The sequence below is a fragment of the Mus musculus genome, chromosome 5 (genome assembly GCF_000001635.26).
Source record: "Mus musculus strain C57BL/6J chromosome 5, GRCm38.p6 C57BL/6J".
In the NCBI taxonomy this organism is placed as follows: domain Eukaryota; kingdom Metazoa; phylum Chordata; class Mammalia; order Rodentia; family Muridae; genus Mus; species Mus musculus.
In genome coordinates this window covers 86619151-86632701 of record NC_000071.6, presented here as the reverse complement: position 1 = coordinate 86632701, position 13551 = coordinate 86619151, and the positions used below count along the sequence as shown (strand labels likewise).

At 35.7% G+C, this 13551-nt stretch overlaps 1 protein-coding gene across 1 annotated transcript in view; it reads left to right on the top strand.

Moving 5' to 3' along the window:
* The first annotated feature begins 277 nt into the window (after nt 1-277).
* The window catches only part of Tmprss11f (transmembrane protease, serine 11f), a 111199-nt gene continuing 97925 nt past the window's right edge, over nt 278-13551 (top strand). The window contains exon 1 of the mRNA NM_178730.3: nt 278-378. The gene's annotated coding sequence lies outside the window, so the exon portion shown is untranslated. The remainder of the gene's footprint in view (nt 379-13551) is intronic.

The following is a 13551-nucleotide window of genomic DNA, read 5'->3' as shown; positions in this document are numbered from 1 at the left end:
AGTGTTTCCTATCTATATTTTGAAAGTTGTAAAACCTGACGGGTTATTTGCTATTCTGGAGCCATCTGGCAAAGAGCCATAAATAATGACAGTGGTACTTACAGGCTGGTAGATGAATGTCTCAATTGAGCAGCAGTTGATTGTAGCCTGAACTTATGATTGGCTAAGGAAAGATGACGTGACTTGGCTTCCAGGCAAGAGCCCTTTTGATTGACTCGTAATCCATGGCTGAGTCAGAGGTAAAGGGTTAAGTCTAAGAACAGAAGGGTGTGTGTATGTCTTTGTCTGTTTTGGATCTCAGAAAAAAGATTCCAGTGTCATTTTCAACAACTGCAAACTGAAGAAGCACATGCTATGTGAGGAAGGAACAATTTCAAGGTAATAAACCAAAAGGTATGGCAAATGGTACAGGGATTAGTGCATGCGCTAAAATTCGCTTGTGTTTTCTCTCTTACGCTTCGTGTTAGTTTCTTAGGGCTGTGATTTTAGAAACTCTTAGGATTAGTTTAAAAATGTTGGTGAAAAATTTTTCTGCTCAAATATTAATGAATAATTTTATGCTTTAATTTATTGTTAACAAATTTACTTTCAGTAAATTAAGAAATATCTGGAAACATTTGTATTATCGTATATGAACTGTTTCATTCACTGCTTCTCAAACTTGTCCCATATGCCTCTGAGGAGCCCTGAGACTCTTCATGGGTTGCTGAAGTTGAAACTATTTTACAGAAACAAAAATTCCAGTCTCTACTTTTACTGTATTTGCAAAACCAGCAATTAATAAAAACAATTTTACTGTGTCAGAATCAGAACAGGGACATTAAACAAATATACAAACAAAAATCAAAACCAGCTTCCTGGAGGACTGACTGCTACTCACAAAGCAGTACAGGTTTGAATTTATTAATATTGACCATGGGTTTAGATATTGACGAATGGCCTGGGTGACAAAATGAGAAGCATGTGGGGATATACTAAAGAATATCCTAAAGTACAATGAGTATGCAAAAAATATTGATGAGGTGCAGATATTCAGACTTACATTTATATAAGACAATTTGTTAGAAGTCAGGTAAGTGAGTTTCTCACTTTGATGAGCAATAAGACTTGAACTCTGAAGTAAAAATAAGAAAATTTAAAGCTTGTAAGCTTGACTGTTCCTCGACTTAGAATTTTACAGAATGAATTTGGTTGTGATGTTATAATAGATTTTATATAATGAAATATGTCACTATTTAGAACAGCTTGCATGCCTATGTGAATATTATAAAATCAGGCACAATACAAGAACCAACCATGTATGCAGAACCAGTGAGTTTTAGTATAACACAATAAGGCACCACAATTTATTCTATTAATAACTGTTAAGAAATGAATACCTTTCAAAGTTTAGGGAGAACTGAAGCATGCCCTATTAGTTTGAAAATGAAATCCATTAGTTTTGGGAAAACTTAATTTTAAAAAATGAAAGAGATACTTTAAGTTATTTTGTAGCATGACCTTGAACAAATTAATTGGTACTGTAACTTTCTTGTTTAAATTCCTAATGTAGTAAATGTTGTTGATTCCTAATATAGCAAATAATTCAATGAATTTCAATAGTATAAACATGTCTTAACATCAAATCATGTGAAAAAAAATTAGGCTTAATATTTTACTAAAGAAAAGTCAGGCATAAAAGAACCATGTAATGATAGGGTGTTGATATATCATTCCTACAGCTAGAATCAAAATATATACAAGCCCACAGAAGTGCTGCTGTTCTTTTTCACCCAGTGACTCAACACATCTGGTATTCAGCATCCTGATGATGCATGTGATGACTATGCAGGCCAGAGGGTTCAAAGGCTGTAATGCCGTGTACCAGCAGTGCATTTTAACTGTAATGAATGCTGATGTGCCAACCGGAGGCACTTCACATTTTAGTAATTTCCAAAGTTGGGTTGAAAATCTGTAATAATATATACTCTTAGGGAGCAGAATTATTTTGACCCTTATGACAACCTTTTAAAGATCATTTTGTCATGGAAATATAATTATTTTTAGAATAGAAAAGAATATCAGGAATGATGTCATCTGAATTTCCTCATGACAAAGATGGAATAAGAGATCCAGAGACAGAAAGGAAACACAGCACATTTCATGCTGCTAATTCAGGACTGTGCTGAGTTTCCTCAGTAAAAGCACTCTCCGCTGTCTTTTCCCTATTTATACACTATTGTTGCACACACACACACACTTCTATGTACAGTCTTTAACCTTGAGGACAAATACTGGAGGACTATTTATATCAACTACACAAACCTGAAAAGCAATCATTGAAAGTTTTGCCTACTTCTTCAGCATGCCAGGAGGGTTTTATTTCACTAAATCAATGGTTTTAAGCTGTAAATTAGAGATTGGCAAGTATGTTGTTGAAAGTCAAGTTTGGAAGCTTAGTTTAGATTTCCATGATTTTACTCTCCTCATTGATAAATAAATAAATATATATATATGCATATATATATATGAACATCCAATATATACATGAACATCTATTTCTATATATGTGAGTAAATATACCTATATGCACATGTATATGTATGTGTATATGTATACATACATGTACATGATATATATGTATAATGTATAATCTCTTCTTTTTTAAAATACTTTTTATTATTACGTATTTTCCTCAATTACATAGAGGAATGCTCTTCTTTATGTATCTCTCACCATATATATTACATACCCATGTATTTGCAAAGTTTATTTAGGTAATATTGCTATCTTATCTAGTGATTCTGAGGAATTACAAACAAAAAGTAGCTGAATACTTTGATCTGAGAACATTCTGACTATTTTTAAGTTTATCATTTCTTAGACTATTTTCCATACATTTTTCTTTTTACTCTTTTCACACTACTCACCTTCTTTCCAATCTTGAAGCTAATATGAACGTTTACATTAAGGTACTATATTGTTTAAATGATTATATATTGCCCCTTTCACATATAAAATAGTATTTAAGCTTGCATTAATATACCCTCTTTGTAACATTTTTTTAAATAAAAAAGGAACTACTTGTAAAATAATTAAATTTGGTATGTTTCTATGTTTTATTAAGTCATTTTGAAATGTTTAACCAGCATGTCAGTTTTATCATAATTAAATGTCCATCTCCTGAAAATAGCATTTTTCATCAGTTCTTTAGTCACTGAATGTCTTTTTATGCTGTCTTGCCATAGCACCTTACCATCATTAAGACACACTAATTATTAAAACTTAAAGTCTCAAGTAACACTAGCTATTAAGAAGATGTACATCTATCTAGCTATGGTCATCCCCTGCAGTCCCTATAGAAATAAGTTTAGGTTCATCTCACTTGACATGAACTATTTGTATGATTATGCAGAACCAAGACCAGGAACTCATCTTCAAACCATTACCTAAGGTTAGGTGACAAACCTTTACTTGCTTATAATAACATTCTGGAAATGATAATGACTGCCCATGTCTACAACAGGTATCTATCCTGAGATAAAGTCTAGATAAGAGAGAATAATTTGTAATACTGCAGATGTGTCATTCAGTTGAAACCTCTCATCTTGCTGTTAATTGGGCATGTAACTATAGATTTCAAGAGGAAATCCTGACCTGCAGAAGTTGTGTCATTGCTGGTTTCATTCGTGAGCTATGAGCACAGAGTAACACCTCGGGTGACAGGCACCCTGAGTTATGCATAGACGGTGAGAGAAATAACCGGGAATTACTATACTTACTGGAGACGAAAGAAACAAAACACATGGTTTAAAAAAAGGGTAGAGACAAATTAGCTTCATAGTTCTGTGTGTTTGGAATTGACAATGAAAGTGGTCAGAAGTGATGAGAGCAGTCAATGCACTGTAGATAGAGTAAGAGTCAAGGAGAACTTGAGAGATGGTATTCAGAACAGGGTCAGACTTGGAGAAAGAAAACGCAGAAGGACAAAGATGGGTATCACTGGGTGATGTCTACTCCTCAAGCTGCCTATTAGCTTCTGCAATCTATTACTCATGTCGCCCATGTCTTCTGTATCAAAGCACATAAATCAATGCCCTCAGTTTCTGCCCTCACCCAGGAATCTAGTTGATTTCTGATTTGAATTAAAACGTGTTGACAACAGCCTACAGCAACCACCTAGTTCATCCTACAAATCTTTCTGTGATTAAACACCACATCAGAGCAATATTTTTCATAACCAGTGTTGCAAACTATTAATATAAAATAAGACTGCTCATTTGCTACCAAGCCTGATGATTTGTGTTTAATCCCTGGACCCCATATAATGTGAGGAGAGAAGTGACTCCTACTAGCTGTCCTCAACTTCCTTACACATGTGTATGCACATATACACACACAAAAAAAGGTGATACGAATTATTTGTTTCTTTGCTTTAAAGTTGTTCTAAGAAATTTTAGAATCCGTTAGGAACCAGAAAAGACCCACTTTCTATAAGGATAGTTTTCAAAGCAGTGATGTGGGAGGTAGCACGCTTGTGGGTGTAAGTGGAGGTGGCTTCCACAGGGAGGAGTGTTTTTCGATGATGTTGCTTAGCACTGCTGTGCATAGTGAAAATTACCATGCCGACTTTAATTTTTTCCTTAATTTTTCAGTTCTTTAAAAGTTGTATAAGCCCCCATTTCCCGTATGTAGAACAGGTTGCTTCTATCCCACATGGTACTAATTTTTACGTGCCAGTGCTTTATAGCAGCAATAGATATCCCGTGGTATTTCATACCAGAGCTGATTTCTTTGATCAAGTCTGAATATTTAGATAAGTCACTACAGAAACCTCAGTAGGCTAGTGATAAAACAATGCATGTCTTTAAAAGACAGGACTATCCTGCCTTAAGTCTAATTTATCACCTGATTCCTGGATTCCCTAGTAAAGAAAAATAAATACTGAAAAATTTCTGGAGAGATAGCAATTTAATTTAATTTATAGAATGTTATGTTTTTATTTTCTAGATCAGAGTAAAAAGTGAAGGGACAGACACCTCTAGACCTTACACATAGGGTAAATATGAACTACACTGGGAAGCAGAATAGTAATAACTCAGCCACTTACTGTTAAAGGACTTCCTGCTCTGGGCTTAAAATTTATATGAGATGAAAGGCAAAAAGTAAAATCTCCAGGTTCTGTTCTTTGAGGGTTGAAATGATGTTTAAGAGACAGACCCAGAACACCATAAGATGATATCAGTGACCAAAATCTGAATGTCATTAAGGTCCACATTCTCTGTCATTTTTATAAATAATAGAACAGTCTACCAGAAGAGAGGACTAGAGTTGTGGATGAATTTATTACCATTGCTAAATAATTCTTGAAGCAGCAATGATTATTGAGTTATTGTGTCTTATATTCCAAATAGTTTACATTCATCATTTAATTTGTTACTCTAATTATTCTAAGGACAAATGACATTTTCATCATTCTTATATGGGTGAAAAACTAAGGCACAGGAAGAGCAAGTGTTTTAAGGGACGTAAATACATTGTTGGCAGAACAAGGATTTGAATGAAAGTGTATGTATGCAACCAACAACTTAAACTGCTACCTAAGCTGTTGAAGATATAAGTAAAAAGTGGTAATTAAGTTGGGTTTATTACAGAGACATATTTAAATGAGTCAAAATAATAGAGAGGACACCTCAACCAGATGGAGACTGATAATAGAAGAAGAGAATTACAGTGTTAAAATATGATTACATGCATTAAGCATGACAAAGTGTAGTAAAACTTGAAAGTTCATGATAGATGTATCTTGGAAAATGCCTTAGGAAGACTTTGCTTCTTAGAGGATTTTGAATTGTATTCAGGCATGTATTGATTGGATTATTGTTGTGACAAAATACTTGACAGAAAAAATATAAGGGAAAAAGATTTCCTTTAGGTCATGTCATTAATGAAAGCTGTAATTCTATGCCAAATGATGGGTAACTGATTTTTAAATTAGGATGGATTGTATTGATAAGAGAAAAGAACAATAGTCATAAAGTTGTGCCAGAAATCTTCTCTAAAACTATAAACTAGTCTGGAAAGAGACTACATGCACAAAACAACACTATGGAAAATGATTATGAAATGTTTTGGCTGCATGCAAAGAGTGAAATTAAACTGTGAATCAAGCATGCTGTATGAATTTTGAAAGCAGTCAATTGAAACTAAGCATAGTGACTAAGATAGAAAAGCAGAAAGAGCCAAGACTATATTCTCTAACAGCCACATAACAACACATTTAACATGTTCACCTTTGTACAATGCCAGGCACAGTGTCAGGTATATAATAGAGGATTAAAATTTATTTAAAATGTAGTTGAACAAGACTCTGGCAAGATAATGAAACAAAGACTTATTTGTGGGTGTCTACAAGACTATAATCACAGGTGAGTAGATATATAAATTTTGGAATTACCTGAATAGAAGAATATTCTACAAAGTCCTGAGAATGTATTCAGTAATGAATGAAAAATTGCTTGGAAAAGAAATTACCAGAGCCCCTAAAGCAGAGATCTCTATCTTGAGGGCTTGAAGATGTGAAGCAAAGTCAAGGATTTCAGGAGAGTTAGTGAATTCTCAATCTCTGAGACATGAAAGGATTGTATCAAAATGCATTAAAGCTGTTTGCCAACTACAAATTTTAAGTGATTACATGGTATCAATTGTGGACAGGAATGTTTCTTCATTTTCAAAGTAGAACACACAAAAGTAGCTGGGAGGAAGAATTCCAGGTTGAAATCAGCTATCCATTTGTTTCTTGGGGAATGGTTATGATTATGTTGTTTATATTAAGAATAAGGTTTATACCTTCATTTGTCTAAAAGATCAAATAACTAATGTATGAGAAACAAACGCACACCACTGTTACCAGTCTGCATTTGCTTCTTAGAGGAACTTTTAGAGTATATTTCAGAGAAATATGATTAGTGAAGATCTCCAAATCAATTCCTGCCTGTGGAAAAAAGGCAGGGAAAGTCTGTCAAGTGTAACAGCAACATATTTCTTTCTCTTTTTTTAATAAGGCATTTTTATAAGATATTTTCTTCATTTACATTTCAAATGCTATCCCCAAAGCCCCCTATACCCTCCCCCGTGCCCTGCTCCCCAAACCACTCACTCCTGCTTCCTGGCTCTGGCATTCCCCTGTACTGGGGCATATGATCTTTGCAAGACCAAATGCCTCTCCTCCCGTTGATGGCTGACTAGGCCAACCTCTGCTACATATGCAGCTAGAGACACAGCTCTGGGGGGGGGGGGCGGATACTGGTTAGTTCATATTATTGTTCCTTCTATAGGGTTGCAGACCCTTTAGCTCCTTGGGTACTTTCTCTAGCTCCTTCATTGTGGGCCCTGTGTTCCACCCAATAGATGACTGGAAGCATCCACTTCTGTATTTGCCAGGCATTGGCATAGCCTCATAAAAGAGAGCTATGTCAGGGTCCTGTCAGCAAAATCTTTCTGGCATATGCAATAGTGTCTGGGTTTGGTGGTTGTATATGAGATGGATTCCCTGGTGGGGCAGTCTCTGGATGGTCTTTCCTCCCATCTCAGCTCTAAACTTTGTCTCTGTAACTCCTTCCATGGGTCTTTTGTTCCCCATTCTACGAAGGAGCAAAGTATCCACACTTTGGTCTTCCTTCTTCTTGAGTTTCATGTATTTTGCAAATTGTATCTTGGATATTCTAAGTTTCTGGGCTAATATATGCTTATCAGTGAGGGCATACCATGTGTGTTCTTTTGTGATTGGGTTACTTTACTCAGGATGATATCCTCCAGATGCATCCATTTGCCTAAGAATTTCATGAATTCATTCTTTTTAATTGCTGAGTAGTACTCCAATGTGTAAAAGTTCCACTTTTCTTTTCTTTTCTTTTCTTTTCTTTTCTTTTCTTTTCTTTTCTTTTCTTTTCTTTTCTTTTCTTTTCTTTTCTTTTCTTTTCTTTCTTTCTTTCTTTCTTTCTTTCTTTCTTTCTTTCTTTTTTTTTTTTTTTGTGTTGCCATTCCTCTGTTGAGGGGCATCTGGGTTCTTTCTAGCTTCTGGCTATTATAAAAAAGGCTGCTGTGAACATAGTGGAGTATGTGTCCTGATTACAAGTTGGAACATCTTCTCGGTATATGCCCAGGAGAGGTATTGCTGGATCTTCTGGTAGTACTATGTCAACGTTTCTGAGGAACAGCCAGACTGATTTCCAGAGTGGTTGTACCAGCTTGCAATCCCACCAGCAGTGGAGGAGTGTCCTTCTTTCTCCACATCCTCGCCAGCATCTGCTGTCCCCTGAATTTTTGATCTTGGCCATTCTGACTGGTGTGAGGTGGAATCTCAAGGTTGTTTTGATTTGCATTTCCCTGATGATTAAGGATGTTGAACATTTTCTCAGGTGCTTCTTAGCCCTTCAGTATTCCTCAGTTAAGAATTCTTTGTTTAGCTCTGTACCCCATAGGGGTTTTAATAGGGTTATTTGATTTTTCTGGAGTCCATCTTCTTGAGTTCTTTATATATATTGGATATTAGTCCCCTATCTGATTTAGGTTTGGTAAAGATCCTTTCCCAATCTGTTTGTGGCCTTTTTGTCTTATTGAGTCTTTTGCCTTACAGAAGCTTTGCAATTTTATGAGGTCCCATTTGTCTATTCCCAGTCTTACAGAGCAAGCCATTGCTGTTCTGTTTAGGAATTTTTCCCCAGTGCCCATATCTTCGAGACTTTTCTCCACTTTCTCCTCTATAACTTTCAGTGTCTCTGGTTTTATGTGGAGTACTTTGATCCACTTAGACTTGAGCTTTGTACAGGAGATGAGAATGGATCAGTTCACATTCTTCTACGTGATAACTACCAGTTTTGCCAGCACCATCTGTTGAAAATGCTGTCTTTCTTCCCAGTAGATGGTTTTAGCTTTGTCAAAGATCAAGTGACCATAGGTGTGTGGGTTCATTTCTGGGCCTTCAATTCTATTCCATTGGTCTACCTGTCTGTCTCTGTACCAGTACCATGCAGTTTTTTTGTTTGTTTGTTTGTTTTTGTTGTTGTTGTTGTTTTTTTTTTTTATCACAATTGCTCTGTAGTAAAGCTTTAGGTCAGGCATGGTGATTCCCCCAGAGGTTCTTTTATCCTTGAGAAGAGTTTTTGCTATCCTAGTTTTTTTTGTTATTCCAGATGAATTTGCAGATTGTTCGTTCTAATTCATTGAAGAATTGAGTTGGAATTTTGATGGGGATTGCATTGAATCTGTAGATTGCTTTTGGCAAGATAGTCATTTTTACTATATTGATCCTGCCAATCCATGAGCATGGGAGATTTTTCCATCTTCTGAGCACCTATTTCTAAGAAATGAAAAGGCATGTTATCACAATTAATACTATGATAGTCTCCTTAGTGTGTTGCCTGAGGACTAACTTTTGGAATATGTTGAAAGAATCAAGCTCCTTTATATTATAAAATTGTGTTATAAGTAGAAAGGGCAGCAGTGTAGAAGAATGTTAATTTAAAAATAAAATAAATCACTATCCCCAAATGAATTTGCTATGTATTATCAGGAAAATAATTTTTGGTATGGGCTCCAAATTTCTACATGTTGACTTTAAATTATAATCATATGCTATTTTATTAATATACTTCAATATAGCTTTAAATCAATACAAAATGCAGTTTACAAAAAGGTGAGAAATAAACATTTGCAAAATTCTAATAAACACACTTATGCTAATATGTCATCAAGTTAATTCATGTAAGTTAATGTATCATGCATAATATTGATATGTTAATGTCATCTGAGAGTAGTATGATTGATCAGAAAGTTTCTTTAGGTCACCATAGTTCTTAAAAATTTTAATCAATTCTCTGAATATTTTATACAATATGATTTGATCATTTTCACCCCTATATCTATACCCAACTCTTCCTAAATGTACCCCTACTTATCTCCACCCAAACTTCATGCTCTTTTTTAAAAAAAAATTAAACCATCTAAACTGTCAGTCTACTAGGGGACACCCTCTTTAAAAAAAAAAACAGACTCTCTTCCAAGAAGCCCTTATCTACAAATATTTCATCAATTAGGGCTATAGACTCTGAATCCTTACACCTTGTGATATGAAATTGATGGACTCAATATTTTGCAGGTCTAATTCAAACAACCTCTGCCATTGTGAGTTTACAAGTACAACAGTCTTGACATATCTAAAAGGCATTGTTCATTGTGCTTTTCCCCAGCCTCTGGCTCTTACAGTCTTTCTTTCCACAGAACTCTCTGGGCCTTCATAAGGGCAGTGTTATTGATGACGACATGAATACTCAGAATTACTTATTCTCTGTACTTTATAACTTGTGTAATTTTACACTGACTATAACCCAGCACATAATGCCAGTTCACTAGTGAGGTTTGAGAGCTACACTAATTTACAGGTAGAAAGATATGGATTTAGAGGGTAATTTGATACTGTGCCCGTTTGACAGAATGATTGTAGTAGCTTCACTCCTAGGATCCAAGAACTTCTTCATCATGGTTTCTTGGCTATATTTGCAGTGCCATGCTAATGTTTGCTTCTGTGGAGTTGGTTTTAGATCCATTCAGAAAATGTTTGCTTGCCATCTTAACAGAGATGCCACTATTTCACCAGGGTCATGTTTTGCTTACTATATCAGCCATTATTGTAGTTCAAAGCTGGGTAAGACTGATGATAACTTCTACCCTTACCCGAGACTGGCATAGCACCCCCTAGTGTAATGAAAGATAGTCAACATGGAGCAAGCTTCCTGGCCCTTACCATTTTGATTTTCTCCTGTCTTGTCTCTAAAATGTATTTTGTCTAGCAAAAGAACACTACCATCAAGTTCTGGTAGACAACCAGGAACAGTGACAATAATGTACATTGTTTGGGTAGATCTTTAGTAGATCTCCAACCAACAGCTTAGGGAAGGCTTTCTATATCTGGCATTCATCTCTTTATTGGGTAAACTATGGCTTTTGGGTTGAGCATAATCCTTTGTGTAGGGTAATTACAATTAAAACATTTTATATGGATATATGAAATTACATATGACACTTATAAAAATGATAGGTTGTGATAAATCTTTTTCAAATTGTTTGTGTTAGTTTTCCCTTATGTCTGCTCTACCCTCCCATCCTTCTTACAACTTAAATTCCCTCCAACATTGCTCAGTTGAAAAGGAAAGTTTATAATAAATGAGCGATGCTAGAAAACATCACAAAGGTGAGTTAACCCAGGGCAACATCCATGAAGATCTTAGTGTCCAGTCTTTAGATGTGTGTGCTTAATTTACACTGCTGTAGATTTCAGGCAACTAGAAAGAGAGCATAGATATTGAGGGGGAAGAAGTATTTTAAGGGAAGAGGGATAGAAGAATGCAGATGATATAAAAGCAAAAGAGTTGGATAAGCCATCACATTTAACTGTGCTTTACGTCTGTAAAGTACTTCATTATATGTGTAAAATAGGTGTTATCACTGCATTTGAAATAAAGTACTTCTTAGGGGTGTGTGCACATGTGCTGTGTGAATACCTATGAATATAGGAGGAGGTCAGAGTCCTGCTTTATCCTCCACCACCTTATTCCCTGAGCCAGAATCTCTCACTCATATTAGTATGTACATGGAAGGGCTTGAAGGAAAGAAAGGGATGAGAGAAATAATGTAAATATAACCTCAGATTTAAAAGGATAAAAATATTTTTTCACCTGAAAATCTTATAAAAGATACTATTTAAATGTCTTCTCTGTCTGGTTTAAATTTTTCAAAATTAATATAAACATTAATCTCTTATAGTAACACAAAAGTTCCCCATATTATCTGAGGGTATAAAGCAAAATCAACTTATTTTTTGTCAGATAGTTAAACTTTGAATCAGATTAAATTTTATCGTAATTTTTATGGGTTATTAGAAATCTTGAGCCTAAAGTCCTATACTGTCTAAATGGACATTAAATAAACATGAACTGAGAGAGTAAATGGGGAGAAATGGGTGATTTTAGGCTGCAAAACAGGAATTGAAGTGGAATTCTGCTTTTAGAACCCAACACGAGTTCATGTGTCTCTGTGTAACATAAAGAATAAAGCATTAGGTTAAAAATTCCTTGAAGTTTTCTGCCATGCCCCTTTTTGGGATTAAACCTGATGAATTATAGCAATATACGAATTAAATATTCTATAAAAATGAGATAAGTTTCTGAAGAATTTTATTTGCATCTCTGTAATATGGGGTTTTTAGATGAAAATATTCTTATTTGGCATACTAAAAGAAAAGGACTAACTAAGCTAATTTAAAAAAATAATGAAACTATATATATGATCATCTCTATAAATATATATACACATACATATATATGTATACAAACACACACACATTCATATATATATTAGGTCTTTCTTTTTAATTAGGTATTTTCCTCATTTACATTTCCAATGCTATCCCAAAAGTCCCCCCTGCCCTTCCACCCACCCCCCGTACCCACCCACTCCCACTTTTTGGCCCTGGTGTTCCCCTGTACTGGGACATATAAAGTTTGCAAGTCCAATGAGCCTCTCTTTCCAGTGATGGCCGACTAGGCCATCTTTTGATACATATGCAGCTAGAGTCAAGAGCTCCAGGGTACTGGTTAGTTCATAATGTTGTTCCCACTATAGGGTTGCAGATCCCTTTAGCTCCTTGGGTATTTTCTCTAGCTCCTCCATTGGGGGCCCTGTGATCCATCCAATAGCTGACTGTGAGCATCCACTTCTGTGTTTGCTAGGCCCCTGCATAGTCTCACTAGAGACAGCTATATCAGGGTCCTATCAGCACAATCTTGCTAGTGTATGCAATGGTGTCAGGGTTTGGAGGCTGATTATGGGATGGATCCCTGGATATGGCAGTCTCTAGATGGTCTATCCTTTTGTCTCAGCTCCAAACTTTGTCTCTGTAACTCCTTCCATGGGTGTTTTGTTCCGAATTCTAAGAAGGGGCAAAGTGTCCACACTTTGGTCTTCATTCTTCTTGAGTTTCATGTGTTTTGCAAATTGGAACTTATATCTTGGTTATTCTAAGTTTCTAGGCTAATATCCAGTTATCAGTGAGTACATATCATTTGAGTTCCTTTGTGATTGGGTTACCTCACTCAGGATAATGCCCTCCAGGTCCAACCATTTGCCTAGGAATTTCATAAATTCATTCTTTTTAATAGCTGAGTAGTACTCCATTGTGTAAATGTACCACAATTTTTGTATCCATTCCTGGGTTAAGGGGCATCTGGGTTCTTTTCAGCTTCTGGCTATTTTAAATAAGACTGCTATGAACATAGTGGAGCATGTGTCCTTCTTACCGGTTGGGACATCTTCTGGATATATGCCCAGGAGAGGTATTGCGGGATCCTCCTGTAGTATCATGTCCATTTTCCTGAGAAACTGCCAGACTGATTTCCAGAGTGGTTGTACAAGCTTGCAATCCCACCAACAGTGGAGGAGTGTTCCTCTTTCTCCACATCCTTGCCAGCATCGGCTTTCCCCTGAATTTTTTATCTTAACCATTTGACTGGTGTG